This window comes from Bombina bombina, chromosome 10 (assembly GCF_027579735.1).
Source record: "Bombina bombina isolate aBomBom1 chromosome 10, aBomBom1.pri, whole genome shotgun sequence".
NCBI classification, from domain to species: domain Eukaryota; kingdom Metazoa; phylum Chordata; class Amphibia; order Anura; family Bombinatoridae; genus Bombina; species Bombina bombina.
In genome coordinates, this window is record NC_069508.1 from 9725541 (window position 1) to 9748040 (window position 22500).

Consider the following 22500-nt stretch of genomic DNA (forward strand, 5'->3'; position numbering starts at 1 on the left):
TGTAAATGTGTATAACAAACATTCATAAAGTAGAGATTAAAATAGGACCCTGAATCATCAATGCAAAGGGGCAATCTAACTCCAATCAGGTGTAGAGATAGGCAGGTAAAACATTATATAGCTTAAAAGTAAAATAACAAATTTGGTGATCGTAATTCCACCAATCAGCAACGACCTAACACTCACAGCACAACACGTCATCTCTGTGTAACCATAACAAACGCCCCCTGTCACTAGGGACGCCCAAATCACCAAAGTCAAACTTAAGAATTGAAACTGAGACGCATCAAACACTCACTCCGAGCGCTTCACAGACAAGTCTTCTTGATCTGTATTAAAGCACAATCACCAATTCAATAATCAGTCCCTATCTCTGTCGGCAAAGGCTGTCAAACATAATATATCACAGTGATCCAAAGATATCTATAAATACATCAAACCTGATATATATTACAGTGACCCAAATGAACAGCATAAAAATCATAAAAAATCTTATTTCGATTGGCTTACACATCACGTGCAGCACACTATCAACTTTTGAAGGCATTAGCGCTCATCGCTAAGGTAAACAAAGTGGCGAGGAACATCCAATCAAAACGCCCAAAAGGGGACAAGCCTGCCCACATCTAAGTGTGCCGCAATGATTTAATAGGTTATCAACGTCTCAATGGGCATAATAGACACCCCCACAACCAGCCTTAATTTCAGCCTTAGTTACATTGTATGCATACCAGTGCTATTTCACCAATCCAAGACTCAAGTTATTAGAGGCTTATCCGCATCCTAACTTCATAGGTTGCTCATCAGAAATAGGCGTGTGCTACTCCAAAAAGAAAACAAACCGAAAGCGTGCATTAGCACCTCAAATCACAGCCCGCATGAAAAAATAACTTCTTAAATAAGCAGTCCATATTAGAAAAACTAAAGCAAGGACACAAAAACAATAACATATCCAGGATATTAAATGAATTCTGAATAAATCCTCAAAGTAAATTATAAGATATGCTCCTATTTATAAGTGTAGCCCTGAAAAAATGACCAGGGTTAAAAGATCAGAAAAAATCAACAATCCCTATCATTCAGAATTTACATAACCAATCTCACCCCCAAGCATCGCTATAATAGCTGTGGCGAGCAACCCAAGATGCCACCTGTGTGTTATAAGAGTTAAATCCATGTTAACCCTGTAACAAAACAAAATTAAAACCAAGATCATATTGCCAAACAGAAGGGAAAGCTGTCAATCAAACCCTGCCCATAGCACTGAACCAAATATGGAGTAAGAAAAGCCCCAGATCGACCACACAGGGAACCTAAATCATATCTATATATATATGTATGTGTGTACTGTATATATATATATATATATATATATATATATATATATATATATATATATATATATATGTGTATACGTGTGTACCTCTGTGCATGTGTATATATGTATATATATATATATATATATATATATATATATATATATATATATATATATATATATATATATATATATAATATATATATTATATATATATACATATATATATGTGTGTGTGGGGGGGGGGGGGACCTGTGTGTGTGTGTGTGTGTGTGTATATATATATATGTGTGTGTACGTGTGTACCTCTGTGCATGTGTATATATGTGTATATATATATATATATATATATATATATATATATATTATATATATACATATATATATGTGTGTGGGGGGGGGACCTGTGTGTGTGTGTGTGTGTATATATATGTGTGTGTATATATATGTATGTATATATATATATATATATATATAAAAACAAGAAAAATCCCTTATGACAAGTTCCCAGACCTATATATTCTCCAATAGAGTCGGCACTTTACAGGCACATCACACAGGCTAGTGTAAAAAAATCATACCTTTATTTTCGGTGTTACATACAAACACACAGCAAACACATGCAGGGTGATTACCAGGAGACACAGGTGCTAGCGGAGTGTGACGTCAACTGACGCGTTTCACGCCCCTCTGGCGCTTTTTCAAAGATGTAGGGGTGTGTGTACGTTAGTTACTGTTAAATCATTGAAGCTTCAAGTTACCGCCCCTATATTGGTGTCATAATGTTACAAATATTTTGGTGCAAAACAAACGTGCTAAACAAAATAAAGTGCAATTAAAATGTGATAAAGATCACTGCATATGTTGTTCTTACATTTACGGCTAGGTAAGCATATTTATAGCTAAAAGTGTTATAGCGAAAAGTATCCGCTTACATAATGTAATAAACTAAAATGAAAATATAGCAATCACCCCATCAGATAAAGGGGGTTCCATTGTTATACAAAATAAAAATGATTATTACACAGAGGCAGCAAATCAATTAAATGACACCAACACATACTCCCTCCTAAAAAATGACCCCACTCCTATATACCAACAACAATTAACAAAACTCTTAGATTGGGGGATACATTTGGGCATACTGGATTACAAACTATGTGAGTATCTATATAATCCAACACCTACTATAGATAATTTTAGAATTGTACCCAAAATTCATAAAGACCCCTTCTCTCCCCCGGGTAGGCCAATAGTGTCAGGGGTTGGATCACTAGGAGAAAAATTAGGAGAGTGGATAGATAATCTACTGCAGCCATATGTACAGTCACTCCCTGGATATGTTAAAATTTTCCCCCTCGTATGCCAATTTATTTTTGGGGTGGTTTGAGGCTACATATATTTTTGGTCAGAAAAATAGATTTGGCATTTTCATTGAGTTCTACGCCAGGTTTTTAGATGATCTTCTATTTATCTGGCGAGGCACAAATGAACAAAGTCAGGAATGTATTGAATTTCTAAATGACAATGACCTAAATCTCAAGTTTACATTTCAAGTAGACAAAGTAAAAGTCAACTACCTTGACATTACCCTAAGGGCATCCAATGGTAAGATAATCACAGAATTATACAGAAAGGAAGTGTCTGGAAATACAATCCTAAGGGCAGACTCATGCCATCCTCAACACACCACAAAAGGGATACCTAAGGGACAACTAATGAGGATAAGGAGGATATGTACAGAGGATAGAGACTACTTTATTCATTCACAAAATCTAATTGACAGATTAACGAAAAGAGGCTATGACAGATAGAAATTAATGTCCACTAGAGCAGAAGTAGCTAAAATCAAACGTAATGATTTAATGTATAAAAAAAACAGGAATGAAAATAAAACCACTCATAAAGAACAGACGCAATCTGAGAGTTGGAAAAGCAACAGCATAGTCTGTGTTACCCAATAAAGTAATCAGTTTAATCAAATTTAAAACATTGTAAATAATAATTTAAAAATCCTTAAACTAGATAATAAACTCAAAAAATGCCTATCTGAGGGCATTACATTTGTATCTAGAAAGGCTCCAACAGTAGGGAGCAAAGTAATCCAGTATGTATATAACAATCCTGCCCAAAGATCGAAAGAAACTTGGCTCTCTAAGAAAGGGTTCTTTAAATAAACACCCCTGCAATGTATGTCAGCACCGCACTGTAGGGGACACATTCACACCCTCACCTAACAACACTAGTTACAATATTAGATACAGGCTGGATTGCTCTTCCAATATTGTCTATTTAATAACTTGCCAAATCTGTAAACAACAGTACACAGGATGTACAAGTCGGTTCTTAAAGGACAGGATACGTAAGCATTTGACCTCATTGAAAAGAGATCCACCTAAGACACCGGTAGCTAAACACTACCATAATCATGGAGTTTCCTTTGAGCAAAACAAAAGGGCATTCAAATTTCAAGCTATTGATTTCATATCAGCAAATAAGAGAGGAGGCGATAGATTCAGAAAACTGTTAGATAGGGAGGCAAAATGGATATTTAGACTAGGGACTAAAGAACCAAAAGGAATCAACTCCAGATGGGATTTAGATCTTTATCAAGGGAATGAATAATCTGTTAAAGTTATCCCTAAAGCTAGTCGGTATCCACAACACAGCTCTCTCTCTCAAATACACGTATAGTACTATACCTTTCCTGAAACATATAGCTAAGGAACAACTTAGAAAATTCTAAGTAATATGCAATTTCAATTTAATATAGATAAACGTAGTAATCAGGTGTAAAGTTAATTTGGTTTTAAAATTTTAGTGCTGAGACTACATAAGGGCTAACAACTAAACCAATTCTATTGAGAGCCATAGAATCATAGATTCTATGTGAGTAAATTCGCAAGTAGAATAAGGATAATATGGTTTATGATTATGGCGTACAAAGGGTTAACATTGTTTCAGATCTTCTATATTCGATAAGTTCATATCATAATTAAGACAACATATGATAAATACCCTACATTTATATAGGCAAATATGGTTTATGATATGAAGCTATTATATGGGGAGACTATAGTAACAATATGGTAACAACATATATAAAAAAAATAATAATAATACATTTTTTTTTTAGTTTGTTACATTATGTAAGTGGATACTTTTCGCTATAACCCTTTTAGCTATAAATATGTTTACCTAGCCGTAAATGTAGCAACAACATATGCAGTGATCTTTATCACATTTTAATTGCACTTTATTTTGTTTAGCACGTTTGTTTTGTACCAAAATATTTGTAACATTGTGACACCAATATAGGGGCGGTAACTTGAAGCTTCAATGATTTAAAAGTAACTAACGTACACACACCCCTACATCTTTGACAAAGCGCCAGAAGGGAGTGAAACGCGTCAGATGACGTCACACTCCACTAGCACCTGTGTCTCCTGGTAATCACCCTGCATGTGTTTGCTGTGTGTTTGTATGTAACACCAAAAATAAAGGTATGATCTTTTTACACTAGCCTGTGTGATGTGCCTGTAAAGTGCCGACTCTATTGGAGAATATATAGGTCTGGGAACTTGTCATAAGGGATTTTTCTTGTGTTTATTGATATTTGAGCCGCAAGCAGTTACTGTCTGCTGACTAAGGTTTGTATCGGGAGAGGCGCCGATACAACTTCCCTTTACTTCCTATTTTGACCAAGTCGCCTATGTTACTATGCTCTCAATCTTTACCTGTATATATATATATATATGTATGTGTGTGTATATATATATATATATATATATATATATATACAAGTTTTTTGGGGATCCCAGCACTCACTGTTAGTGGTATACGCCTGGGTGCACTCTATGGTAAATAGGTAAAAACTTCTCAAAAAGAAGAGGCACTCACAGGTCTTAATAAGCAAAAAGTACTTTTATTGGTTCATAGGTTCAGTCAACGTTTCGGTCCTCGCAGGGACCTTTGTCAAGACTGTTCTCCAATGTCACAAAGTCATGTGTGTATATATATACTGTATGTGTGTATATATATTCTGCCTACACTCCCATGGGTCCTACCGATGTTAACCCTGTGACTACCCGTGCCCAGATCCGTGCCGCAGAGACTGACCCACCTGCTGCTGAGCCCCAGGACGCTGAGCTCAGTAAATCTCTGTCCACTAGTGATACGTGGAAGTCCCGTTACAATGCGCTGATGAAGGAGAAGAGTCAAGTAGAGGATGAAATGGTCACGTTAAACAATCACGTAACGATGCTAGCGGGAGAAAAGAGGAGCGCAGAGGAAAAAGCGTGTTTAGAACGGGAATCTCTGCTAGACAAGCTGCACCGACAGATCGCAGAAAACACCAGCTTCAGAGTGGAACATGAAACATTAAAGACAAACTTAGCGGCACTGGAGGAGAAGCTGACGCTGGTTCATAGTGAGGTGCAGCAACTCAAGGGCACCCTACGTCAGTATGAAGGCCTTGTGGATACCTATAAAGAGCAGGTACAAAAAACTCATAAAGAAGCCGATGAGATTTGTCTCCAACTGGAAAGAAGCGTCTCTGAAAACAAAAACTTGAAGGAATGTTTAGCCCTGGTCTGGGCACTGAAGAAGTTGAACCCTTATTTATACAGACAGGAATTCTCTCTCATAATGGGAATGTAGATGGATTGTCCCGGCAAACTGACATTTCTACCACCTCCTAGTCCGGTCATCCCCAAGTTGACCTGCCAAAGGGTCAAGCCGGGTCTGCTGGAGTGTCCCACAAGGAGGGGGCCATGTGACAGACCCCTCTGTCAACCTCCCTATGGATTATGGATTCGGGCATTATGTTAAGTCACCCTGAGCCCATTATAGGTACAGGGTGCAAATCCAACAGTACTTGAGGGGTTAACTTCAGTTTTGAGTAACTGTTAGTTTTGAGTAACTGTATTGTCTAAGACAGTTGTTGTTAGCAGTTGGAGTTGTTGCACCAGTTTTAAGCAGTGGCTAGAAGCAAAATAAATAGCTGATTTAGACCTAAACTTGGACTGAATTATTTAGACGACATTTTAAAGATGAGGATGTCTCTGCCTAACTAAAAGATATTGCTGATCCTACTGCCTCTCCGCTACAGTCACCCCCATCCTCAAAAAAACCTCCCTATACCCCAATTCTCCTGCAAACTACCGGCCCATATCACTGCTTTTGTAAGCTTCAAAAAACCCTGGAAAAACTAGTTTTCAATCACCTAACTGACTTCCTGTCCTCCAACTCATTGCTTGAGTATATATATATATACTATACTAAAATGTTTAACCCCTATCTCGCCGCTCCCGGATCTCTCCGCAGCTAAATAAAGTTATTAACCCCTATCTCTCCGCTCCCGGACCCGTTCGCAACTAAATAAAGTAATTAACCCCTATCCCGCCGCTCCCGGAGCCCACCGCAGCTCTAATAAAGTTATTAACCCCTATCTCGCCGCTCCCGGACCCCTTTGCAACTAAATAAAGTAATAAACCCCTATCCCGCCACTCCCGGAGCCCACTGCAGCTCTAATAAAGTTATTAACCCCTTTCCCTCCGCTCCCGGACCCTGCCGCAACTAAATAAATATATTAATGCCTATTCCGCTGCTCCCCGAGCCTACCGCAAATAAATAAATGTATTAACCCCTAAATCCCTGGCCTCCCACATCACTACCACTGATTAAACCTATTAACCCCTAAACCACCAGCCCCCCACATCGCCATTAACTAAATTAACCTATTAACCCCTAAACCTAACAACCCGCTAACTTTATATTAAATATTAACTCATCCCTATGTTATAATAAATTTAAACTTACCTTTAGAATTAAAATAAACTATATTAAACTACTAATTAACCTACCCTAACTATTACACTATAATTACATTAAACTATATTAAACTATTTATTAACGTACCCTAACTATTATACTAAAATTACATTAAGCTATATTAAACTAATAATTAACCTACCCTAACTGTTATACTAAAAGTACATTAAACTACAAATTAAATTAACTATATTATAAAGTTAAAAACCTAACCCTACTCAAATAATTTAAATCTACTATTAAAAATTACAAAGTTACAAAAAACTAACAACTAAGTTACACAAAATAACAAACACTAAGTTACACAAAATAACAAACACTAAGTTACAAAAAAATATAAACACTGTTACACAAAATAAAAAATAAATTATCAAATATTTAAACTAATTACACCTAATCTAAGAGCCCTATGAAAATAAAAAAGCCCCCCAAAATAAAAAAACCCTAACCTACAATAAACTACCAATGTGGGGAATTGCCCCAAAGAAATCAGCTCTTTTACCTGTAAATAAAAATACAAATACCCCCCCAAAAGTAAAACCCACCACCCACACAACCAACCCCCCCAAATAAAATTCAATCTAAAAAACCTAAGCTCCCCATTGCCCTGAAAAGGGCATTTGTATGGGCATTGCCCTTACAAGGGCATTTAGCTCTTTTTCTGCCCAAAGTCCCTAATCTAAAATTAAAACCCACCCAAGAAACCCTTAAAAAAAACCTAACACTAACCCCAGTGGATCCACTTACAGTTTTTGAAGACCCGACATCCATCCTCAACAAAGCGGCAGAAGTCCTTAACGAAGCGGCAGAAGTCTTCATCCAAGCTGGAAGAAGTCTTCATCCAGACGGCATCTTCTATCTTCATCCATCCAGCGCAGAGCGGCTCCATCTTCAAGACATCTGGCGCGGAGCATCCTCTTCTTTCGATGTCTTGATGATTGGATTGGAATATTCAATATAATGCAAGCTCAATCCTATTGGCTGATTGGATCTGCAAATAGAATGAAAGCTCAATCCTATTGGCGGATTGCAACAGCCAATAGGATTTTTTCCACCTTAATTCCTATTGGCTGATAGAATTCTGTGTGTGATGTGTTCAAAGCGCCAACAAGGCAAGGTGAGGTATCTATTTGGAGTATTAAAACTATTTATTACATACAATACAATTGTGGATCCACATAACTACAAATAAATAAAATAAAATGTAATGGTACTGAAATCAATGGTACTAGACCATCTGATTATGGGCCTCAAATTTTAAAACAATGTTAAAACATTAAAATAGTACTCAAATCAATGGTACTAAAACATCCAATTATGAACCTCAATTTATAAACCATGTAAATGTGAAACCTTGATTATGGTGCTGCTGACCAATGAGCTGGTGTGTGAAGCCGCTCAGTGTGAAAAAGAAAAAATGCACATGCACATAAAGTGAATTCAAAACAATAACAAAAACAAAATTGGTAATAAAAGTATAAATATGGAAACTTCAAACACAAATTGTTAGGTGTGTATGTGAAAAATTAGAAAAATTTAATAAATTGAAAAAATTAGAAAAAAATGAATACATTGAAAAAATTAAATCCAAAACATTGTAAATGTCACAATCCAAGTGAAAATTTGACAATTTGTAGTAAAACATAGAATCCAAATGAAAAGTCACAGTTTAATGAAAACAAATTTGTTTCCTGGTGGTGAGAAGTGTTGTGATGTTGATCCTGTTGAATCCTAATGATCCCTTTATTTTCCCTTTATTTTTCTTAATGCGGTGTCCTGTAAAGATATAAAACAATGTGCAGAATATCCAAACTAATATTAAAAGATTGGAAAAGAGCTTACCAGCTGCTTGTCAACGCGTTTCGGCCAAATGTGTAGGCCTTTATCAAGACTCTAAAGTCCTACACATTTGATTTGATCACCATCACAGCACTTCTCACCACCAGGAAACAAGTTTGTTTTCATTAAACTGTGACTTTTTATTTGGATTGTACGTTTTACTATAAATTGTCAAATTTTCACTTGGATTGTGACATTTACAATGTTTTGGATTCAATTTTTTCATTTTTTTCCAATTTTTTCAAAATTTTCACATACACACCTAACAATTTGTGTTTGAAGTTTCCATATTTAGACTTGTTATTATCAATTTTGTTTTAGTTATTGTTTTGAATTCACTTTATGTGCACGTGCATTTTTTCTTTTTCACACTGAGCGGCTTCACACACCAGCTCATTGGTCAGCAGCACCATAATCAAGGTTTTACATTTACATTGTTTATAAATTGAGGTTCATAATTGGATGTTTTAGTACCATTGATTTGAGTGCCATTTCATTTTATTTTATTTATTTATTTGTTGTTATGTGGATCCACAATTGTATTGTATGTAATAAATAGTTTTAATACTCCAAATGGATACCTCACCTTGCCTTGTTGGCGCTTTGAACACATCACACACAGAATCTTACTTCATTGGCTGGCTAGGTAGCCCTTGTTTAAAGCTATAGGTGATAGTACTTAGGCTGATAAAATTCTATCAGCCAGTTGGAATCTAAGGGACGCCATCTTGGATGACGTCATTTAAAGGGAAAATTCATTGTTCAAGAAGACATCGAAAGAAGAGGATGCTCCGCGCCGGATGTCTTGAAGATGGAGCCACTCCGCGCCGCCTGGATGAAGACTTCTTCTGGTTTGGATGAAGACTTTGGCCGCTTCTGCTGCTTCGTTGAGGATGGATGTCGGGTCTTCAAAAACTGTAAGTGGATCTTCGGGGGTTAATGTTAGGTTTTTTAAGGGTTTCTTGGGTGGGTTTTAATTTTAGATTAGGGGCTTTGGATGGAAAAAGAGCTAAATGCCCTTTTAAGGGCAATGCCCATACAAATGCCCTTTTCAGGGCAATGGGGAGCTTAGGTTTTTTAGAATTTTATTTGGGGGGGGGTTGTTTGTGTGGGTGGTGGTTCTTACTGTTGGGGGGGGGGGTATTTGTATTTTTATTTACAGGTAAAAGAGCTGATTTCTTTGGGGCAATGCCCCACAAAAGTCCCTTTTAAGGGCCGTTGGTAGTTTATTGTAGGCTAGGTTTTATTTTTATTTTGGGGGGCTTTTTATTTTCATAGGGCTCTTAGATTAGGTGTAATTAGTTTAAATATTTGATCATTTATTTTTTATTTTGTGTAACTTAGTGTGTATTTATTTTTTGTAACTTAGTGTTTGTTATTTTGTGTAACTTAGTGTTTGTTATTTTGTGTAACTTAGTTGTTAGTTTTTTGTAACTTTGTAATTTTTAATACTAGATTTAAATTATTTGAGTAGGGTTAGGTTTTTAACTATATAATATAGTTAATTTAATTTGTAGTTTAATGTAATTTTAGTATAACAGTTAGGGTAGGTTAATTATTATTTTAATGTAGTTTATTGTAATTTTAGTATAATAGTCAGGGTAGGTTCATTAATAATGTGAAAGTGATTGAGGAGCACAGGTGAGAATGAGTTGCAACAAAAAGGTTTATTTGAAACGGCTTGCAATGTTACAACGCAAATGAGTGAAACAGAAAACAAACAGTGTGAGGGGAGAAAAACATGCTCCCCGGGGCTAATACATGACAAACAGAATCTACTGTTAGAAAGCAGACTACAAAAAAGACAGGTATACGCGTTTCAGCAGAATGCCTTACTCATTACCTGGTTAAAAGTAAATGTGTGTGCTCTTTAAAAAGACTAGTAGGCTGCTTCCTATTGGTTACTAGGGACCCACCCCCTTGTTGCTAGGTATAAACAACAAACCAATTACGAAGTTCTGTAGATACACAGAAAATCACTACCAGTGTTAACATTGAAACTCCTAAAGTATTATGTGATAATCTGAAGAACAAACAAACTAACAAACTTATCATTACTGCATAAATTAAATAAAGGGGCACCAATTTATCCAAGTTATTTCAACTATCTGGGTAAGGGTGACCTAATGCAGGAAAATACAGATGAGGGTTTGTAATCTAACTATGTCATGTGTTTCATGGGTAATATGCAGTTCATCATTTTTTCTCTTTGATTTAAAGTGGAACTTCTGCTTCCATACACTCTGAAACATAATACAGAAAATTGTATGAGAATAGTTATTCAAGACATTATACAGATTATCATTTGAATATTTTGAATGCACAGATCTGTATAATGTCTTGAATAACTATTCTCATACAATTTTCTGTATTATGTTTCAGAGTGTATGGAAGCAGAAGTTCCACTTTAAATCAAAGAGAAAAAATGATGAACTGCATATTACCCATGAAACACATGACATAGTTAGATTACAAACCCTCATCTGTATTTTCCTGCATTAGGTCACCCTTACCCAGATAGTTGAAATAACTTGGATAAATTGGTGCCCCTTTATTTAATTTATGCAGTAATGATAAGTTTGTTAGTTTGTTTGTTCTTCAGATTATCACATAATACTTTAGGAGTTTCAATGTTAACACTGGTAGTGATTTTCTGTGTATCTACAGAACTTCGTAATTGGTTTGTTGTTTATACCTAGCAACAAGGGGGTGGGTCCCTAGTAACCAATAGGAAGCAGCCTACTAGTCTTTTTAAAGAGCACACACATTTACTTTTAACCAGGTAATGAGTAAGGCATTCTGCTGAAACGCGTATACCTGTCTTTTTTGTAGTCTGCTTTCTAACAGTAGATTCTGTTTGTCATGTATTAGCCCCGGGGAGCATGTTTTTCTCCCCTCACACTGTTTGTTTTCTGTTTCACTCATTTGCGTTGTAACATTGCAAGCCGTTTCAAATAAACCTTTTTGTTGCAACTCATTCTCACCTGTGCTCCTCAATCACTTTCACATTGTTTCTATTGGCCGCCTGGAGTGAGCACAGGCAGGAAGTGAGCGCAATACCTGACCGCACAGCCTGCTCGTTGTCAGGGACGTTTGGCAAGGAGGCGACACACACACCGCACTCGGAGAGGAAGCTGCCCTGGGAGCTACACGGCATTTTTCACCAGTGGAGACACAAGTCACACGGCAGTAAGCAGTAAATAGCGGACAGAGGATGATCTCCGGTGGGTAACAGCAGGATCAAAGGTACAAATTTGCTTCTTATCCCACAGTGCTCTATCTAGCTTACCACGCTGTGAACTTTTGCATGCATATATATATACCTCTGTACCGGCGGTGAGATAGTGGCTAAGGGGCACCGGTCTGATAAGGGAACAGACGGAACCCCACTCCTCCTATTTATATGTACTTATGTGCTCAGGATTACTTCAGGAGAGCACTGCATAACTGTCAATTGATCATACCTTCACAGTTTATGAGCACACTATTGGTGCTAGCACACTACGCCAAATTTTACTCTTCCCCATAGCTAATTCCCTGAATTTGACTAGGTTCATTAATAGTTTAATATAGTTTAATTTAATTCTAAAGGTAAGTTTAAATTTATTATAAGATAGGTATGATGTAATTTTAATGTACAGTTAGCGGGTTGTTAGGTTTAGGGGTTAATAGGTTAATTTAGTTTATGGCGATGTGGGGGGCTGGCAGTTTAGGGGTTAATAGGTTTAGTAAGTGGTAGTGATGTGGGAGGCCAGGGGTTTAGGGGTTAATAACTTTATTTAGTTGCGGTGGGCTCCGGGAATGGCGGGATAGGGGTTAATAACTTTATTTAGTTGCGGCGATGTCCGGGAGTGGAGGGAAAGGGATTAATACATTTTATTTAGGTGGCAGCGATGTTGGGGGCGGCAGATTAGGGGTGTTTAGACTCGGGGTATATGTTAGGGTGTTAGGTGTAAACATAACTTTTATTCTACCATAGAAATCAATTGGATATCTGGCAACATCGAACATAAGCTTTCACTGCTTTCAGACTCCCATTGATTCCGATGGCATCCGCAGCCTCCAGGGTGGCGGATTGAAAAGCAGGTACGCTGGGCCGGAATAGTGGCGAGCGTACTTGTTAGCAGTTTGATAACTAGCAAAAGTAATCAGATAGTGGTGAATTTGTATTCGGAACATCTGTAATGACGTAAGCATCGATCTGTGTTGGACTGAGACCGACGGATCGTATGTTACATCACAACGCTGCGGAATTCCAGAGTATTTGCGGTTGACGGCTTGATAAATAGGCCTCAATATGTAAAGCTATGTCAGTATAATACAAATTTACACTACAAAGGTGTGTTAGTACTTTAATAAAAAGTTCCTCAATAATTGTGGGAGAAAATATAATTCCAATAACTGACATCATAGCTAAAATGTGACAGAAAGATGTTACCAGTAACACACCTTTGTAGGTTTGTATTATACTGACATAGCTTTACATTTAGTGTTTAATCTGGCTACGTACACACCCACACTGTCTGCTATCAGGATTGGATAGCAGTCTACCAATTAGCTCAGAGTATTGTTCTTCTAAACACAGGTGTACTTGTTAGCTACGATTACGGCCTTGAGTGAAACATGTTAGCATATTTGTACTCCTTGTAAGTGTGTGATGTTTTACATGAACCTCCAGGTTTTATTTTATCTGTTCTGGATTTTCAATAAAGAAAGGATTTTTACTCCCCCCTCTGCCTCGGTATACTTCCTTTTTTGTTGCCTATACAAGGACCAGGAGGGAGCTCCCAGATTGCCGCAGACCCAGAGTGAATCGCACTCCGAGATTCTACTTCCCTCATTGGTCGAGGACTACACGTGACCGGAGACACCTCCTGCAGTTACACACATGCCGCTGTGGATGTGAGCGGCCAGAAGCGATGGAACGCTGACCGGCTTGGGTAACATACAACTTACGGTGTGGTGAGTTTACATGGCTACTAGCCGTTGAGCATAGACTGCCTTTTGCCATCTTTGGTTGTGCAATATTTATTCCCAAGCTGCATTCATGCTCAGTTTTGTATGTAAGGAGAGTGTATATACAGACATTCACTGCATTGTCTATAGCAGGGATTACCTTGCCGTCAATATTGGCATTGCTGAAGGGGCAAATACATTTTCAATAGAACTCATTTGTTTTCCGGTTTGGGGAATCAAGTGTATAACAGTCTTTTTCAGTTGTATATATATATATATATATATATATATATATAGAAATCTTTAGGTTGATAAGGTTAATAAGCACTCTCACCAAACTGGTCAGGTGGGCACCAGGGTGCAAAAATAGAAATAATAGCAAGAAATAAGCACTCTCTGGTTTTGTAAAAGAAATAGTATATTTAACTAGCGTGACGTTTCGAGGTATTCACCCCTTCCCCAATACCTCGAAACATCACAATAGTTAAATATACTATTTGTTTTACAAACCAGAGTGCTTATTTCTTGCTTTTACTCCTATTTTTGCACCCTGGTGCCTACCTGACCAGTTTGGTGAGAGTGCTTATTAACCTTATCAACCTAAAGATCTCTATATATATTATATAATATATTATTAAACAAATTCCAGTTCAGCCCTCCAAGTCGAGAGCAGCCTGGGTGCAAGGATACAAATGCATACACAAACCAGAGATGCACTCACAGGTCTTTTTCACATGAAGTTTAATGGAACGTTTTCGGGGTTCACAACCCCTTCATCAGCATACAACAGTGCAATAAATGAACTATTTTATAGTGTGTAATACAAACAAACAAGTACACCAGCCTAGTGCTCTCCAAAAAGTGCGCCAATTGTTATGCGTTTGGAACGCAAATTGCGTTCCACAGTGAAAGCCGAAACCGGAAGTTCAACTACGTCATTTCCGGTTTTCGCCCAAGGGAAAACAATGCCAATAGCATTAACATAAGTATGTGGGAAATAAAGAAAAACGTAATAACTTAAAATAACACCTTTCAATTAAATTGCAACATATAAAAAATGGTCTGTGAAACCTAAGAAGTTTATCGATATCAACATATTGTGTGTGTACAATTCTCACCATGGAAACAGTTACCATAGTGACCGTGATAAACATTGAGTAGGTGTGTATAAATTCAAGTGAGGTCAAATGCTTGTGCCGGCACATATATATATATACTCCTCATGTATCTGCACTCACTGGATTTATTTAAATAAAATGATATTTATTTCATGGTGATGTTTCAGGGTTCGGAGACCCCTTCCTCAGACCAAGCAGTGAACAATAATAACTGTGCAACTTAAATATACTAAGAACACACCCAAAGCAATTAAAAAATTTGTGTAGTGTTAACACATAATCACCAAACGTTAAAAATGTAGCCCATAACGTAGTAATGAATGTGTGTGTGTGTGTGGGGTGGGGGGGGGGGGGGCTGAGAGGGTGTGTATGGGTTTGAATTGCTAGTGTTTTCATCAAAACTGGGTACTAGCATTTGGGCTAGGCACTACACAAGCATAATACCAGGCTAGACACTACACAAGCATAATACCAGGCTAGGCACTACACAAACATAATACCAGGCTAGACACTACACAAGTATAATACCAGGCTAGGCACTACACAAGTATAATACCAGGCTAGACACTACACAAGTATAATACCAGGCTAGACACTACACAAGCATAATAAAAGGCTAGATACTACACAAGCATAATACCAGGCTAGACACTACACAAGTATAATACCAGGCTAGACACTACACAAGCATAATACCAAGCTAGACACTACACAAGCATAATACCAGGCTAGGCACTACACAAGCATAATACCAGGCTAGACACTACACAAGCATAATACCAGGCTAGGCACTACACAAGTATAATACCAGGCTAGACACTACACAAGTATAATACCAGGCTAGACACTACACAAGTATAATAACGGGCTAGACACTACACAAGTATAATACCAGGCTAGGCACTACACAAGCATAATACCAGGCTAGGCACTACACAAGTATAATACCAGGCTAGGCACTACACAAGTATAATACCAGGCTAGACACTACACAAGTATAATACCAGGCTAGGCACTACACAAGCATAATACCAGGCTAGACACTACACAAGCATAATACCAGGCTAGACACTACACAAATATAATACCAGGCTAGACACTACACAAGCATAATACCAGGCTAGACATTACACAAGCATAATACCAGGCTAGGCACTACACAAGCATAATACCAGGCTAGACACTACACAAGCATAATACCAGGCTAGGCACTACACAAGCATAATACCAGGCTAGACACTACACAAGCATAATACCAGGCTAGACACTACACAAGTATAATACCAGGCTAGGCACTACACAAGCATAATACCAAGCTAGACACTACATTAGCATAATACCAAGCTAGACACTACACAAGCATAATATTAGGCTAGACACTATGCAAACATATTACCAGTCTAGGCTTTACACAAGTATAATACCAGGCTAGGCGCTACACAAGCATAATACCAGGCTAGACACTACACAAGCATAATATTAGGCTAGACACTACACAAGCATAATATTAGGCTAGACACTATGCAAACATAATACCAGGCTAGGCTGTACACAAGTATAATACTAGGCTAGGCACTAGACAAGCATAATACCAGGCAAGGTGCTACACAAGCATAATACCAGGCTAGGCACTACACAAAGCATAATGCCAGGCTACGCTGTGCACAATGTATGTCCTATTTTAGTGAAATTGTTTCTAGGACCAAGGGGAAAATAATTTTGCACATAAAATCTGAGGCCTCCATATTTCACAAAATCTCATTGAAAGTAACCAGAAATTCCTATAAAACTAAATGTGTTTGTTTAACTCAGTTAGCGCCGCAGGGGACACAGCCCTTAGGCAGCAGAAAACAGGCGTTCGTCATTAAGTTAATTTGATGGTGTCAGGTGGGTTAGCAGATTCCAGTTGCGCAGCCCCCCCTATGGACACAGTGGTATATCACTGATAGATCAATAGGTTATTAGTCAACACGCTGACAGCCCCATAGATTAATCCCTTTCTGTCAAGCTAGCAGTTTCCACACTCATGAAACCTCATCCCTTCTGTATTGTGGAGTCCAACTCTTAATCCAATTAAGGAAAAATGATCTTTTGTTCATTATTTGTTTCACCATCAAACTGCTTTCCTTCTTCTCTCATTACCCCATGTGAAGTCAAGTAAGAGCTCCGTGAGCAATGTTAGCGTTATTACCAATGCGAAACGTCTTACCTTTACGTCTTTATGCTCTCATTACCCCATGTGAAGCAAAGTAAGAGCTGCCTGAGCAAAGTTAGTGTTATTACCAATGCGAAACGTCTTACCTCTACATCCTTCTGCTCTCATTGCCCCATGTGAAGCCAAGTAAGAGCTCCCTGAACAAGGTTAGCGTTATTACCAATGCGAAACGTCTTACCTCTACGTCCTTCTGCTCTCATTGCCCCATGTGAAGCCAACCCTAAGCAAGGTTAGCGTTATTACCAATGCGAAATGTCTTACCTCTACGTCCTTCTGCTCTCATTACCCTATGTGAGCCAAGTAAGAGCTCCCTGAGCAAGGTTAGCGTTATTACCAATGCGAAACGTCTTACCTTTACGTCTTTCTGTATTGCTTGCTAGGCATTATTCCTTGATAGAGTATTGCTTGCTGGGCATTATTACTTGATAGAGTATTGCATGCTGGACATTATTACTTGATAGAGTATTGCTTGCTGGACCTTATTACTTGATAGAGTATTGCTTGCTGGACATTATTCCTTGATAGAGTATTGCTTGCTGGACATTATTACTTGATAGAGTATTGCATGCTGGACATTATTACTTGATAGAGTATTGCATACTGGACATTTTTACTTGATAGAGTATTGCATGCTGGACATTATTACTTGATAGAGTATAGCATGCTGGACATTATTACTTGATAGAGTATTGCATACTGGACATTATTACTTGATAGAGTATTGCTTGCTGGGCATTATTACTTGATAGAGTATTGCATGCTGGACATTATTACTTGATAGAATATTGCTTGCTGGGCATTATTACTTGATAGAGTATTGCTTGCTGGACATTATTACTTGATAGAGTATTGCTTGCTGGACATTATTACTTGATAGAGTATTGCTTGCTGGACATTATTACTTGATAGAGTATTGCATGCTGGGAATTATTAACTGATAGAGTATTGCATGCTGGACATTATTACTTTATAGAGTATTGCTTGCAGGAAATTATTACTTGATAGAGTATTGCATGCTGGAAATTATTACTTGATAGAGTATTGCAAGCTGGGCATTATTAACTGATAGAGTATTGCAAGCTGGGCATTATTAACTGATAGAGTATTGCAAGCTGGACATTATTAACTGATAGAGTATTGCAAGCTGGGCATTATTAACTGATAGAGTATTGCAAGCTGGACATTATTAACTGATAGAGTATTGCTTTCTGGGCATTATTAACTGATAGAGTATTGCTTTCTGGACATTATTAACTGATAGAGTATTGCATGCTGGACATTATTACTTGATAGAGTATTGCTTTCTGGACATTATTAACTGATAGAGTATTGCATGCTGGAAAATATTAACTGATAGAGTATTGCTTGCTGGACATTATCACTTGATAGAGTATTGCTTGCTGGAAATTATTACTTGATAGAGTATTGCTTGCTGGGCATTATTACTTGATAGAGTATTGCATGCTGGAAATTATTAACTGATAGAGTATTGCTTCCTGGACATTATTACTTGATAGAGTATTGCTTGCTGGGCATTATTACTTGATAGAGTATTGCATGCTGGACATTATTACTTGATAGAGTATTACATGCTGGACATTATTACTTGATAGAGTATTGCTTGCTGGGCATTATTAACAGATAGAGTATTGCTTGCTGGACATTATTACTTGATAGAGTATTGCTTGCTAGGCATTATTACTTGATAGAGTATTGCATGCTGGGCATTATTACTTGATAGAGTATTGCATGCTGGGCATTATTACTTGATAGAGTATTGCTTGCTGGACATTATTACTTGATAGAGTATTGCATGCTGGGCATTATTACTTGATAGAGTATTGCATGCTGGGCATTATTACTTGATAGAGTATTGCTTGCTGGGCATTATTACTTGATAGAGTATTGCATGCTGGGCATTATTAACTGATAGATTATTGTATGCTGGACATTATTACTTGATAGAGTATTGCATGCTGGGCATTATTAACTGATAGTGTATTGCTTGCTGGGCATTATTAAATAATAGATTATTGCTTGCTGGGCATTATTAAATAATAGATTATTGCATGCTGGACATTATTACTTGATAGAGTATTGCATGCTGGGCATTATTAACAGATAGAGTATTGCATGCTGGACATTATTACTTGATAGATTATTGCATGCTGGACATTATTACTTGATAGAGTATTGCATGCTGGACATTATTACTTGATGGAGTATTGCATGCTGGACATTATTACTTGATAGAGTATTGCATGCTGGGCATTATTACTTGAAAGAGTATTGCTTGCTGGGCATTATTACTTGATAGAGTATTGCTTGCTGGGCATTATTAACTGATAGAGTATTGCATGCTGGACATTATTTCTTGATAGAGTATTGCTTGCTGAGCATTATTACTTGAAAGAGTATTGCATGCTGGACGTTATTACTTGATGGAGTATTGCATGCTGGGCATTATTAACTGATAGAGTATTGCTTGCTGGTCATTAATAACTGATAGAGTATTGCTTGCTGGGCATTATTAACTGATAGAGCATTGTTTGCTGGGCATTATTAACTGATAGAGTATTGCTTGCTGGGCATTAATAACTGATAGAGCATTGCTTGCTGGGCATTATTAACTGATAGAGTATTGCAAGCTGGGCATTATTAACTGATAGAGCATTGCTTGCTGGGCATTATTAACTGATAGAGTATTGCTTGCTGGGCATTATTAACTGATAGAGTATTGCTTGCTGGACATTATTCCTTGATAGAGTATTGCTTGCTGGTCATTATTACTTGATAGAGTATTGCTTGCTGGGCATTATTACTTGATAGAGTATTGCATGCTGGTCATTATTACTTGATAGAGTATTGCTTGCTCGGCATTATTAACTGATCGATTATTGCATGCTGGACATTATTACTTGATAGAGTATTGCATGCTGGACATTATTACTTGATAGAGTATTGATTGCTGGGCATTATTACTTGATAGAGTATTGCATGCTGGACATTATTACTTGATAGAGTACTGCATGCTGGACATTATTACTTGATAGAGTACTGCATGCTGGACATTATTACTTGATAGAGTATTGCATGCTGCATTATTAACAGATAGAGTATTGCTTGCTGGATATTATTACTTGATAGAGTATTGCTTGCTGGGCATTATTACTTATTACACAAGCATAATACCAGGCTAGGCACTACTCAAGCATAATACCAGGCTAGACACTACACAAGCATAATACCAGGCTAGGCACTACACAAGCAAAATACCAGGCTAGACACTACACAAGTATAATACCAGGCTAGGCACTACACAAGCATAATACCAAGCTAGACACTACATAAGCATAATACCAGGCTAGACACTACACAAGTATAATACCAGGCTAGGCACTACACAAGCATAATACCAGGCTAGGCACTACACAAGTATAATACCAGGCTAGGCACTACACAAGCAAAATACCAAGCTAGACACTACACTAGCATAATACCAAGCTAGACACTACACAAGCATAATATTAGGCTAGACACTATGCAAACATAATACCAGGCTAGGCTTTACACAAGTATAATACCAGGCTAGGCGCTACACAAGCATAATACCAGTCTAGACACTACACAAGCATAATATTAGGCTAGACACTACAAAAGCATAATATTAGGCTATACACTATGCAAACATAATACCAGGCTAGGCTGTACACAAGTATAATACCAGGCTAGGCGCTACACAAGCATAATACCAGGCTAGACACTACACAAGCATAATACCAGGCTAGACACTACACAAGTATAATACCAGGCTAGGCACTACACAAGCATAATAAAAGGCTAGATACTACACAAGCATAATACCAGGCTAGACACTACACAAGTATAATACCAGGCTAGACACTACACAAGCATAATACCAAGCTAGACACTACACAAGCATAATACCAGGCTAGGCACTACACAAGCATAATATCAGGCTAGGCACTACACAAGCATAATACCAGGCTAGGCACTACACAAGCATAATACAAGGCTAGACACTACACAAGCATAATACCAGGCTAGGCACTACACAAGCAAAATACCAGGCTAGACACTACACAAGTATAATACCAGGCTAGGCACTACACAAGCATAATACCAAGCTAGACACTACACAAGCATAATACCAAGCTAGACACTACATATGCATAATACCAGGCTAGACACTACACAAGTATAATACCAGGCTAGGCACTACACAAGCATAATACCAGGCTAGGCACTACACAAGTATAATACCAGGCTAGGCACTACACAAGCAAAATACCAAGCTAGACACTACACTAGCATAATACCAAGCTAGACACTACACAAGCATAATATTAGGCTAGACACTATGCAAACATAATACCAGGCTAGGCTTTACACAAGTATAATACCAGGCTAGGCGCTACACAAGCATAATACCAGTCTAGACACTACACAAGCATAATATTAGGCTAGACACTACAAAAGCATAATATTAGGCTATACACTATGCAAACATAATACCAGGCTAGGCTGTACACAAGTATAATACCAGGCTAGGCGCTACATAAGCATAATACCAGGCTAGGCACTACACAAGTATAATACCAGGCTAGACACTACACAAGTATAATACCAGGCTAGGCACTACACAAGCATAATAAAAGGCTAGATACTACACAAGCATAATACCAGGCTAGACACTACACAAGTATAATACCAGGCTAGACACTACACAAGCATAATACCAAGCTAGACACTACACAAGCATAATACCAGGCTAGGCACTACACAAGCATAATATCAGGCTAGGCACTACACAAGCATAATACCAGGCTAGGCACTACACAAGCATAATACAAGGCTAGACACTACACAAGCATAATACCAGGCTAGGCACTACACAAGCAAAATACCAGGCTAGACACTACACAAGTATAATACCAGGCTAGGCACTACACAAGCATAATACCAAGCTAGACACTACACAAGCATAATACCAAGCTAGACACTACATATGCATAATACCAGGCTAGACACTACACAAGTATAATACCAGGCTAGGCACTACACAAGCATAATACCAGGCTAGGCACTACACAAGTATAATACCAGGCTAGGCACTACACAAGCATAATACCAAGCTAGACACTACATAAGCATAATACCAGGCTAGACACTACACAAGTATAATACCAGGCTAGGCACTA